The sequence below is a fragment of the Carya illinoinensis genome, chromosome 3 (genome assembly GCF_018687715.1).
Source record: "Carya illinoinensis cultivar Pawnee chromosome 3, C.illinoinensisPawnee_v1, whole genome shotgun sequence".
Lineage (NCBI taxonomy): Eukaryota > Viridiplantae > Streptophyta > Magnoliopsida > Fagales > Juglandaceae > Carya > Carya illinoinensis.
In genome coordinates this window covers 49454526-49467242 of record NC_056754.1, presented here as the reverse complement: position 1 = coordinate 49467242, position 12717 = coordinate 49454526, and the positions used below count along the sequence as shown (strand labels likewise).

Here is a 12717-nt window from a genome sequence, read left to right as displayed (position 1 = left end):
AATACTTATCACCAATTTTAGGTTTTTATAGTATTTATAGCTTTGCATCTTCCATTTATATATATCTAACCAATATTAAAACTACAGAAAAATCATAGTCGATCGATTACTTAAGATGTAAATTAAATTAAAAATTTTTCTTCACTTTTGGATATATATATATATATATATATACATAGATCAGCAAATTATTAAAGTGATCCAAAATATTAGAAAGGGACAAAAAAAAATTTTTTTGTTTGTGGGACACTGATTGATCCGATCCCCCTACATTATTCTATATATATATATATATATATATGTTTCCCTCCTGCAAGTTGTAGAGGAGTACTGCTGACTGTGCTGTATATTATAATGATATGCCTACGCGGTTTTGAAATATTCCAATTTTTTTAATGAGTTTTATTAGGTATAAGTAAGTGTATACACCAATTCACACCAATAATCTTCTTTATTTAAAAAAAATATAAAATAATTTTTGAGAAAAATGGAAAATCTTCTATCTTTTGAAAATTATTTTTGTTTCCAATTCACATTGTTTTATTAAACATATGTCTTATATATCAATATCGGTGCATGAACTCTATTTGTAAGAAGATTTTTTTTCTTTTATTAATTCTGGCAAAAGTATATTGTACGTCACTACAAGAAAAACATACTTTTGCGACTAAAATTTTACAACTAAATTTGGAGGCAAAAGATTTCAGTCATTAATATATATATTAGCTCTGCCATATACAGTCGTGTTATACAGTCGAGGCGCAATTGTTGATGCCACATTGGTTTATTTAAGAAAAAAAAAAGAAGAAAAAAAAGAAAGATGAAAGGCGCGAAATAAGAAGGAAAATAAACTCAAAAACAGTTTGAGTTCGTCTTGCTTTCTGGTTCTCTTGTGCCTTGTGTTGGTCGTCTGTTTCTCCATCGTCCATCGTCGTGCTCGTTTGAGCTGCTTCCATCGTTTTAGTAGCATAGAAGCTCTGAAACAGAGTTCCGCTTTGGGATTCTGGGACCGTGGGTCTCCATTTTTGGTGGGTATTTTCATGTGGGTCTTCTACAGTATAACAAAATCCCCACAACCAATTGAAGAAGAGTTCATGAGTAATAAACCTAGATAATTTCTCTCATTATCCCACATTCATTGGAAGGAGGGAGACTGCATAAAGACAAGTATTCACATAGCTTCTTTGAAGCAAACTCGAAGATGTTCGTCACCGTGCCTTCGATGTGTGCACGGTGACAGATTGTAATACATGGTAATAAATTGCACACCATAGGGCAAATCCTCTTAATGGCATATTATGCCTCAATGATTATTTTCATTAAATGAGAAAGCTATAAAAGCTATAAGAACTTTTGAACTCAATGTTTAGATCTATAGCTCTCAATATTTTTGCACAAGATGACTAAAGTTTCACTGGATGAGGTTGCATCATCCTTGTGCTTAATCATACTAGAATCCACAAGAACGGGAACCTCTGCAGCAAGCCACGGTGCAAGACCCAAGCAGAGTGCATGCGCTATGCCAAACCCAGGACAGTTCTTTACCCAAAGCGGCTTGAAATGCACGGTCAAGCAAATCTTCCTCCCTCTATAAATCTTTTGGGTCTTGCCGTCGAGCTGGGGGAGCTCGAGCTCGAGCTCGGGGGCAGTGGAGGGGGTTGTGAACGTACCAACATTTGCCGGTCCAACAAGTCCCCTTGGGATTGGTCGTGGAGATCCGAAACCAATCATTCATCTGGGTGTAGGCGATCAAAGCCTTGTACTCCTCCTTCAGCCTCTGCGTCCATGCCGCTCCGTCCCTTGGCCCGTAGTCAGAAAAGGGATTTGGGTCAGTGTAGATTTGGTGTTGGGGTCCCAACCCTCCATTTCTCTATAAGCAAAGCAACCTCGAACCCTAACCCCAGTCTTTTCCCTTCCAATGGAACCTGTTACAGAAAACTACAGCCATGGCCATCAATGTAATGGAGTCTTCTTTAATCTCGCATGAGCATCAACACCCACTTCCCAAAACCGCCGATCCAGAAGTTCAAATTTCTGGTAATTTCGCTCCAGTAAAAGAGCATCTCGTCGGCACTCGTTACGGGTTTCAGGCAAAATCCCTGACTACGTACAAGGCATCTACGTTCGGAACAAAGGGTCTTCTTTATTTTCCTTCACGTTCTGGAGTCTTCTTTATTTTCCTTCACGTTCTTGAGTCTTCTTTATTTTCCTTCACGTTCTAGAGTCTGGGCAGCGGAACAAATAAAAACTCACAAAAACCAAAACGCTACATTTTATTTTTTTGCCAACTTAGCAGCCGTTTGCACGGCACTTGAGGCAAGCGATTGTATTAAGCATTTCTGAATATATATAGGGAGTAATTAATGTTATAATCCACAAATACTTCATGATATAATTGTCTGATCTTGATTAATCTTTCATGACATATTTATTGATGTTTCCTTTCGTAAAGGTAATTACCTAGTACTGCTAATTAACTTGCTATAATATATTGAGTGTCAAACTGCCAAGTAGTTTTTTCATTATCAAAGGGAATATGATAAATACAAGAAGATCAATGTTGATCAAAAAATGTTTTAATTAGAATGTAGATCATAATATATATGATCTAGTGAAGTGATAAAGGATGGAAAGCTAGAAGAGATCAGTTTGATAATTTGATTGATATATATCCAAACAAAAACCAATATTGAATAAGTATATATATATACAAAACCATGAAAAAGAAAAAAAAAAGTATTACAACATGCAACAATGAAGGGAATTAAATTGTAAAAATTAAGAAGTGTATGTGCATGCTTATAGTTGCATGCATTTACGCCTCAAATATTTACCGGTAAATATAAATAATTAAATCTATTTTTTTCTGTCAATTCAATAATGTGAAATCACTATTTATATCAAAAATAAAATTAATAATTGAGTTTTGTTATATACAAGTGAAATTACGTACCGATTTGCATACCAACACTACTGCCTTCATATTCAAAATTCAAATTGACATCATTTTTATTAAAATCTAATTTTCTGACCAATTAAGTTAGATGATGCGCATATTGGTGTACATAATTACTTACAACTAGATTTTTCCTTAATAATTTATACTTCGTAACATATTCTTTTTCCTTCGTCCCATAAAAAATATTAATAATTCAAAGAAACTGCATTCCATGTGAACAAAATATTGTGGACATTATAAGGCAAACCTTTGTATATATATTGGCTAGCTAGGTATAAGAGATCTAGCTAGCTTGCATATCATGGCAATAATATTGGTGAGAATAAAGCATGGAAATCCCTTCCTTTTTTATATATGTGGTGCCCTCGAGCCCCCACATGTGATGTGGTAGAAGTCGCGATGTCGGGGTTTTGGTAGCTTATAAGTCACATGCCCCAAGCACATTGTGAAAGTAAGTATGTACAAGCACGCAATATATAAGTGTGTATTATAAACATAGCGAAAAAATAAAAAGGGTAGTCTAAACCGCTAATAGTACCAAAAATTCAAATTACAATCCCAATAGAGAAAATAATCCATAGTCATTAAAGTCATCTTACTAGATAAAAGAAAAGTGATAGACATCTTCAAGTCTTCACTCCTTAGGTGGGATCAGTCCTCCAAACTCATGACAGTCCTCTGCATTAAAAGTCCATGATTCTGTAGAGTGGAACTATAGGTGGGGACACCACAATTAGATTTTGCAATCTCAACAAGTCAAGCCAATAGAATGACATAAAAAATACAACACAAAAAAAGTGAACATATCATAGCATTTGAAAAATAAGATCTTTTAACAGTGCACAAAACCAATATTCTTCTCAACAGTTTACAGAAAATGCCATGCACACAAAAAATCCACATTACATAGGTAACATTCATTTATTACGGTGTGCACCATGGTCTACTCTAGGGACCATCTGCACATTCTGACTCCCTTAGTCACACCACGAGTAACAACCATGCATATGATTTCGTAACGAGCAATGCCCAGCTCTGTGTCTAAATATACGTAACCTGTCATCCTCTAGCCCCCGCCAGTAGAGGGGCCACGGAATCATACCAAGAGCGTTATCATCTTGGCCAATCCTATTTTCACTCAACGACAACTCAGGAAACGTCATTCAGTTTTATATGCTCTTGAGTGACCAGAGGAACTCCACTGAAATAATACCTTATCTCGGTTTGGGGTCATGATATGCACATCCACAAAACAGAGCACAATTCATACAATTTAATGAGATGCAATAAAATAAAATGCAATTATGTAACAAGCAATTATTGGATGATAAGGCATAGCAAAGTACGGCAACAACCACAATATAACAGTACAAATTTCACAGTTATAGATTTTCACAATTACATGCAATTCCCAATGCTTCACTCGACCCTTGGTCAAAAATCCATCACCAACTACAGATTTTATCCCAATGCTCCACAGGCCCTCGGCCACTTAACCAAACACAACCGGACTGCAAATAAAACACAATCTTCTAGTATTAGTATTCCAAGGGTCAGTCTAAGAGATTTGGCTACTGGTGGTTGGCGGTGGATTGAAACCCAAAGAGATTTGGTTTTGATATTGGGGAAGATCTTAGAGGGGAGAGGCCAAGTGGGTATTGGAAATGAGTGGGGATGCTTTAACAGCCTTCGTTGAGTGGCGAAGGGTGGTGGTAGGCGGCGGCGCAGAACACTAAAGGAGGATCCAAACTAAAGTTGGGTGGATACAAAAGGGGAAGGGGTCTGGCAGAGGGAGAGGGTTTGGGTGGCTGCTAGAAGGGGTGGTCTACGGCGGTGCGCAGGGATAAATTTTCCTAATTCACAAAAAGAGAACTAGAGAGGGAAACCTTGAGGGATCGGTGATGGAGGATGGGATTGAGAGCCAGAGTGGCTTGGGATGGGTTTCGAAGGGTGGAGATCCGGCTCATTTATAGGCTGTGAAGCCAAGGCACGATGGATGCAACCTAGGTTGCGAGTGGAAGTGCGGGATGGTGAAGGAAGTTGAGCATCACACGCGACGACACTAATGACAACGCACACAGGTTGCAGAGAGAGAGAGAGAGAGAGAGAGAGAGAGAGAGAGAGAGAGAGATAGAGAAACTTTCAGAGGAGGGGGCTGGTAGATTCTTACCGATGAGGTGTTGGGTCAAGGCATGGTGGATGGCAGCCGCAGCCAGCTCGATCGATGACAAACAGAGAGTGAAGGAGAGTGTGCCAGAGAGAAAATCAAAGGGGAGGGGGGGGGGGGTCACTGTGCAAGGATGTCTGCGAGAGAGGGGCTAGACAGAATGAAGTAGAAGAAGTGCGGCCGGCGAGATTATGGTGGCGTGAGCGGCGCGTGGGCTCAGGGGTTGCAAGAAATTAGAAAAAAATAGAAGATAAGAGGTTGGGGGTGGTGCGGCGTAGGAGAAAGAGGGAAGAAGATGAAGGATTTTAGGGTTTTCTCACCCTGACACAAAAACGGAGCCGTTCCCATGGGTTAAGGGGCTAGTGGGCTGCCACACGGGTTGGGCCCACTACCTACACACACTAAAAGACAGAAGAAATCTATTTCTGAATCAGTTTTGGGCTTCACATTTTATTCTCAAGAAAAATCCTGATCGTGATGTTCAACATACCAATTAAGTAATATAAAAGAAGAAAGTATGCAAGCAACCTTACGCTAATTAGATCAAATTTCATTTTTCTGTCATCGATGATCTTCGATCCGATTTCCAGAATGACTTGATCAGCTTTTTCGCTGTGCTTTTCATGACGATAACAGCCCTGTCGAAACATAATAAAGCATATATATATATATATGTAAACAGTGGAAAGAAAGAAAAAGAAAACTATATATTGATTAACACATGCAACAAAAGAACTACGTACGTGCTGTGGTCTAGGATTAAATGATTAATGTACGTACGTACCCGTTCATCGCAATCATATTTCCCTTAATATGACAGGCGGTGACAGTTCCGTTCCGGTAGTTCAATTCAATTATCGCATTATCCCTTATATCGGGTGGCGCTATGATCTTTTTCAGGTCACCCTCAAAGTAAACGTGCACTTCAAAGCCACGGTCACGATTGTATTCAATGCCTGTATCCGCGTAGCAGATATACCTGTGCTCACCAGCTGGGATTTCACCTGGACTCAACTCTGATAAAAACTGGCCAGGATCCACCATGACATCCACTTTCATTGGGACATCGGACATGTTTTTAATCATTGTATTTCTGGACCAAAGTCCGACCCCCATTGGATTGCCAAAAAGTAACTGCACGCGAGATCATTAGCAAAGAGAAATTAGCTAATTAAAGTACTTTCTGATCGATCATGACCAAAATATATAAAAACAACTAAAAGCTGTAGCAAAGGGGAACAAATTAATGAAATAGCATCCTAGAAACATATGGAATTAATAGAATCCTTCATGAGCTTAGAAGGCAAGAAAATCAGAAGGCGCAAATTAGCAAAGATATAAATACGATCGGGAAGAAAGTGAGAGAGCTTACTCTGCCGATCAAAGGAGTTCGCCAGAGAAGTTAGCTTCCTCTTTAAGGTAAGTGTGTTTAAAAGGGTCAACAAAATATGGAAAAAAGAATTAAAAATAATTTTATTATTATTTTGATTGATATATGGATAATGGAAAACTCTCTTGCCGACCCAATCCAAAAGTCAAGTCAATTACATTTTAGACTAACTTTGGCTAGAAACAACTCATGATGATGGGATGCAATTATAAGATGAACATTTAGATGAATTAAGCCAAAAAAAGGACTGATGGTTTTACAAGTGTTTTACCCTACTATCTGATCATCTAGAAGGTCTTCGATTGACTTTGAACGTTGATTTCTTGACCTCATATTTTCCACTTGCTCTCCTTATTAATTATTATTTTATTGTTGGGAAGAAATTAAGCATAATCTAATATTTAAATACACAATTTTTTTCAACTTAACATCTCTTAATTACATGCGGGACCCATGCACAATCTTTTTTCAACTTTTTATAAACTATACATCTAAACTCATTATAACATCTAAACACATCTAAACTTATTTTACGTAGACTACACAAAATACATTTTACCGTCTCAATTCACTACTATTTATAAAAAATTTAATAATAATTATATCATACTTGAATACGAAAACTGAAATCAGAAACAAAAGATGAAGATTCATCTAGCAATTAGTTTCATACTTCCAAAAAAGATATTAGTCATGAGCCTTTAGCAATGACCTATGAAATATTACAAAGAGGCAGGCATGATTCAGTCAATTACACATCGATGATCAGTGGTACGTATATGATTCTGGTATATATTACCAATATTCAATGATAAATCTGGATTTAAGGGTTGTGAAATCCTTATGACGTTGATTGAAGGTCTAAGTACGTACTCGAAATATATATGTTTCTGATATGTATAATATGTTTAATCTTTTAATCACCCAAAAAAAAAATTAATGATATTAATCTTTGAATTGAGGTTTGATCGTGTACGTTGCAATCTAAATGGGTGTTTTTTATTCGCAAATCTAATTAGATTTATTAATAGTTGGGATAGAATTAGCTAATTAAAGTACTTTGTGATCGATCATGACCAACATAAAAACAACTAAAAGCCGTAGCAAAAACATACAGGAAACAAATGAAATAGCATCCTAAAAACATACGGAATTAGAATCTTCATCATGAGCTTATAAGGCAAGAAAATCAGAAGGTGCAAATTAGCAAAGATATAAATACGATCGGGAAGAAAGAGAGAGAAAGAGAGAGAGAGAGAGAGAGCTTACTCTGCCGATCGAAGGAGTTCACCGGAGTGAGTATCAGTTTCCGATCAGTAACCGAATGCTCCACCTTAGCTTCTTCTTTAAGCTAATTTCACGTTCATCAAGCGATCCTCTTCGTTTCCTTTTTTTTCTTTTGTTTTTTGCACGTAACTAAAGAGAAAAATACATGCACGCATCCAAATGTTTTTTGCCATAAAACATATCTACTTTTCTTTGTTAAGCAAATATTCATTTCTTTCTTGAGGCAAATCGAGAAATGTTAACTGGAACAAATAAAATTATAAAAACAATTACAAACGTAAAAATATTAATATAATTGTAAAATAATTTTACTATGAAATAGATCAAGGCATATTAATTTATAATTTTTTTTTACAATTATTCTAATGGAATAAACATTTTTCTTTGCTCTAAACATGAATAAAATTACAATTTATATATGCTAATGAAATAAATCGGCCCAAATGAAAATTTTCTAAATTAATTATGAAGTCAGGCCCTGTCCCGTAAAAGATAGACAAAAGGAAGAGAAACATGCATGATGGGTGCATAACCATAATTAATATATCATTAATATTATGATAAATAATTAGGCTTAACCTTGTTTTGCATGCATGGATTCGACACTTGACCAATGTTCTGTGCAACTCATGTGATCAGTCTCCGGCAATTATTGCCTGGCCTTTATCAGCATCGTCGACACCAATATTAATTCATCCACCTTCCCATGCAAAACAAACCTGTGATCATCCAAAAAAATAAAAGAAAAATTATTTATTTCCAAATGAATAAAGGGATTTAAAGCCAAAAAGAAATATTACAGAAGCTAGCCAGCAAACCTTAGGCAAGAACTTGCAAACATCAGACACGTACGATAGCTGACACATGATGACCCGATGATCCTTCTGCTACAAGAGAGAAAGTAGGCCGAAGATGGAACAAAACAACCTCAGAATGCAGCTTGTTAATCCTTGTCCTTTTTCTTATATATATATATATATATATATATATACATAGCTAGAAGCGACTGAGTCCCCTCAGCAATTTCCTGGATGATTCTCAGAACGCCGTAAGAAGAAAATGGAGGACGACCTGCATGTTCTGGGAAATTTCGCGAGGTCAACGGGGGCACCAGGTGTAATTTCACAACTTGGTATTTTTAATTTATGGGTAGGGACTCACTGGACCACTAATGGTTAAAGATATGGACTGGATCCATCACAAGTGGGCTGATTATTTGATCATAGCAAATTAATTATTTGGTCTTTTCTTCCTTCTAACAAATTATTTTGTTTATATAAATAAGTTTACCGACCAATAAAAAAGGTAAATTAATGTAATAAATGTCATTCTAAACAAAATATGTGAGAGAAAATAAAATAAAATTATTAATTAAATTAAATATCTAAGTTGGCGAAAACCTCCCCTAACCACTTGCAGAATTGCAGTACCGATAGCTCACACTGAGTAAAAAGGATAGATTAAATTGTGTATGAAAATATTTTATATTATTTGTGAAGGAGAAATTCTTACTCTTTATAAAGATTTCAATAAGACACCAATTATATCATTTATTAGTTATTTTAAAATATAGATCCAAACATGACGGTTTGAGCCTCTCTTGGAGAGTGTCACCTGGGCTAGCTACCTTAGAATTTTCACGGAAATTTGAATTTCTTTCTAATACCGAGCGCGGTGCTGGAGGCGAAAGATACAGTCATTAATATAGGGTGAAATTAATGTTATAAACCACAAATATTTCATGATATTCATGGGATCTGATCTTAATTAATATTCTTTCATGATATATATTGATGTTTCCTTTCATAATGGTAATTACCTATAGTTGATCTATATTAAATTAGGGAAAACACCTTTAAGTTTTCCTTCATCATTCACAATTAATAAATAAATTACAAATTCAAAGAAACTACGTACGTCCAATATCGATCTGCAATCTCATGTGTGGAGTATTGATAACTTGCTCTAATATATTGAGTGTGCAAACTGGTAAGTAATTTTTTCATTATCAAAGGAAAGATGATAAAGGGAGGAAAGCTAGAAGAGATCAGTTTGATAATTTGATTGACAATATATCCAACCAAAAACCAAAATATTGAAGAAGTACATATATACAACCAAAATTAAAAAAAAAAAAAAAAAAAGTATTACAACATGCAATATTAAAGGGTAATTAAATTGTACAAATTATTAAGAAGTGTGTATATATATATATATATATATATATATGTGGGGTGAAATTAAGAAGCGAGACAAGCACACAATCATACATATGAGGGTAATATGCATATACATATATATATATATATATATATATATTGGATATTTGAGTCAAGAAGGACCCGTTGGATGAGGGACGCGTGTTCTATATAATAAAACACGTGAGACACAGTCACACATGTCCTTCATCCAACGGGTCCAGCTCTAGTTGGTTCAAGAGTACCCAAGCCGTCTCCGTGAGCAATATTATTCATTCCATCAGGCTGCAAGATGCGGTTGTTCTCGTTAACGCTTTTCAGTTCTTTATGATCTTCCAATTTCCACAATATTGACCTGATTTTTCTGGCTGCGCGTTTCATCAGGATGATTACCCTAATAAAAGCAAATAATAACAAAAAGAATTATATTAACACATGGTGATCCTTTGCTGAACATGTTGATGATGATCAGCAAAAGATCATCAAGGAAATTAATAACTAAATTGTTCAAGAGGAAGCATCGATATATCGCCGATCTACGAGTCATGCGCGTACCCATTCATCTCAATCATATTTCCCTTGACACAATGATAGTCGACCTTTCCGTTCATGTACGTCAGTTCAATACCCTTATTGTCCCTTATCTCGGATGTTGGAATAGGTTTCTTGTCCTTTGCCTGGGCACCGTCGAAGTAAGCAAGCACTTGGACGTTGCGGTTGATATTGGTTTCAATACCAAAATCTACATAGCAGATATACCTGTGCTCCCCAGCTGGGATTTCAGGCACACTCGCCTTTGATAGAAAATTGCCAGGATCCACCATCACATCCACTTTCATTGTGAGATCTGACTTGTTTTTAATCATAGTGTTTCTTGAACAAGGTCTAATATTCACCATTCAAGTGCCAGACAAAGTAACTGCAAAACAAGCAAGAGATCATTGTACGTGTTCTTGACAAAAATGATGCTACTTATAACTTCTTCTTACAAACAGGCAGCCTTAATTCTAATAGAGATAATTAAGGTTTTCATTGTTTGAAACCCTAACGGTGCTATATATATATATATATATATATATATATATATATATATATATATATGTATGTATGTATGTAGGTACTAACTAACTAGTTTTGTTTTTAATCCAATGTTTGCATGCAGCAAGAAAAGATTTAGATGCAGCTCCACACAGTGAAGTACTGAGCTAGCTAGCTACGTAACGAGGTTTTCAAGCAGATCGATGGTTATATATACATATATATATATACTAACTAACTAATTTTGTTTTTGGACCAATGTTTGCATGCAGCGAGAAAAGATTTAGATGCAGCTCCACACAGTGAAGTACTGAGCTAGCTAGCTACGTAACGAGGTTTTCAAGCAGATCGATGGTTATATATATATATATAAGACTCGGAACAAAAGAGCCATTAACATACATATAAACAACAAATTAAGAACTCAAACTAACAGATCATCAAATCGATGAGAAAATAAGGAAAAAAACACGAAAAACAATATATAGCTTTGGCATATGGCAAAGACGATTAGAAAGTCAAACACGAAGAAAAAATATACCTTGAGAAGTTCAAAGGCTCGATTGATATCTTTTACCTTCAAGATCAAGTAGCACTACTGTTGCTATTTTGCTAACTGGAATCTGGCAGATATATATAAATGGAATTGTTTATTGTCGGCACTTCGGTCTTTGATTGCAACCCCCTGGTTAGTGGTTACGGTACCATTTCGTGACTAGGCATGAGTACGAAAGACGTTGCTTCGGCCTCAAGTTTCTAAATCTGACGTGGCCATGACGAAAGACGTTGCTTCGGCCTCAAGTTTCTAAATCTAACGTGGCCATGGCGTGTAATCAATCCTGTGTAATATATTTTATTCATATGAAATGGCTGGACTTCATAAAATATTAAAATGTAATCAATCTTGCCGACCAGCCCGGGATAGAGACAGTTCAACTGGAAGATTGACGCAAGAAATAACAATTTTTCATGATAGAAAATGGTTAGGGACCGAGACTGGTGCGTGTCCCAAAGTCATGGATACTTGTGTTTTGTTTTTTATTCTGTTGAGGAAGTGACTTTTTGTTTTTTCTATGTTTAAAGATGTTAAATTTTTTTTTTTTTTTAATTTTTAAGAAAAAGGAACTTCATTGCAAATAGGCACAAAGGCAACTTACAAGAAAGAGTATGTAAACAATATTATCAATAAAGTAAGGTACTCCATGCTCCACATCAGAAATAGAATTGACAAGCATGTTTTGCTAGGTGATGAGCAACTACATTAACCATACGGAAGCCTTGTTGGAACTCACAGTACATAAATCTGAGCATAAGTCTTCTAATTTCAGTGATCACATTTCTCCTAGAGGAGCAAGGTGAGTCAACACTGTTGATCTCCTCTACGAAGTGTAAACAATCACTTTTAATTAGAAGATTATGAATGTCAGTCTGAAAACAGAATTGGAGACCTTTCAAAACTGCCACAGCCTCCATATTTTCTAGTTCCAAGAATTCCTCTTCAACTTTGCTAAGGATCATAACCACCTCACTACAATCATTGTGCAAAATAGCTCCAATTCCAGTTTTATTGTAATCAAAGAAAAGTGTCTCATCTACATTATTCAGCTCAAACCAATCTGGTGGAGTCCACTTATAATTCAGATTCTTGACCATTACCTGCTGCTGAGAACCTGTAGGC

At 36.0% G+C, this 12717-nt stretch overlaps 1 pseudogene; it reads right to left on the bottom strand.

Moving 5' to 3' along the window:
* Positions 1–686: 686 nt before the first annotated feature.
* LOC122305076 lies at positions 687–11734 on the bottom strand (annotated as a pseudogene).
* Positions 11735–12717: the final 983 nt, after the last annotated feature.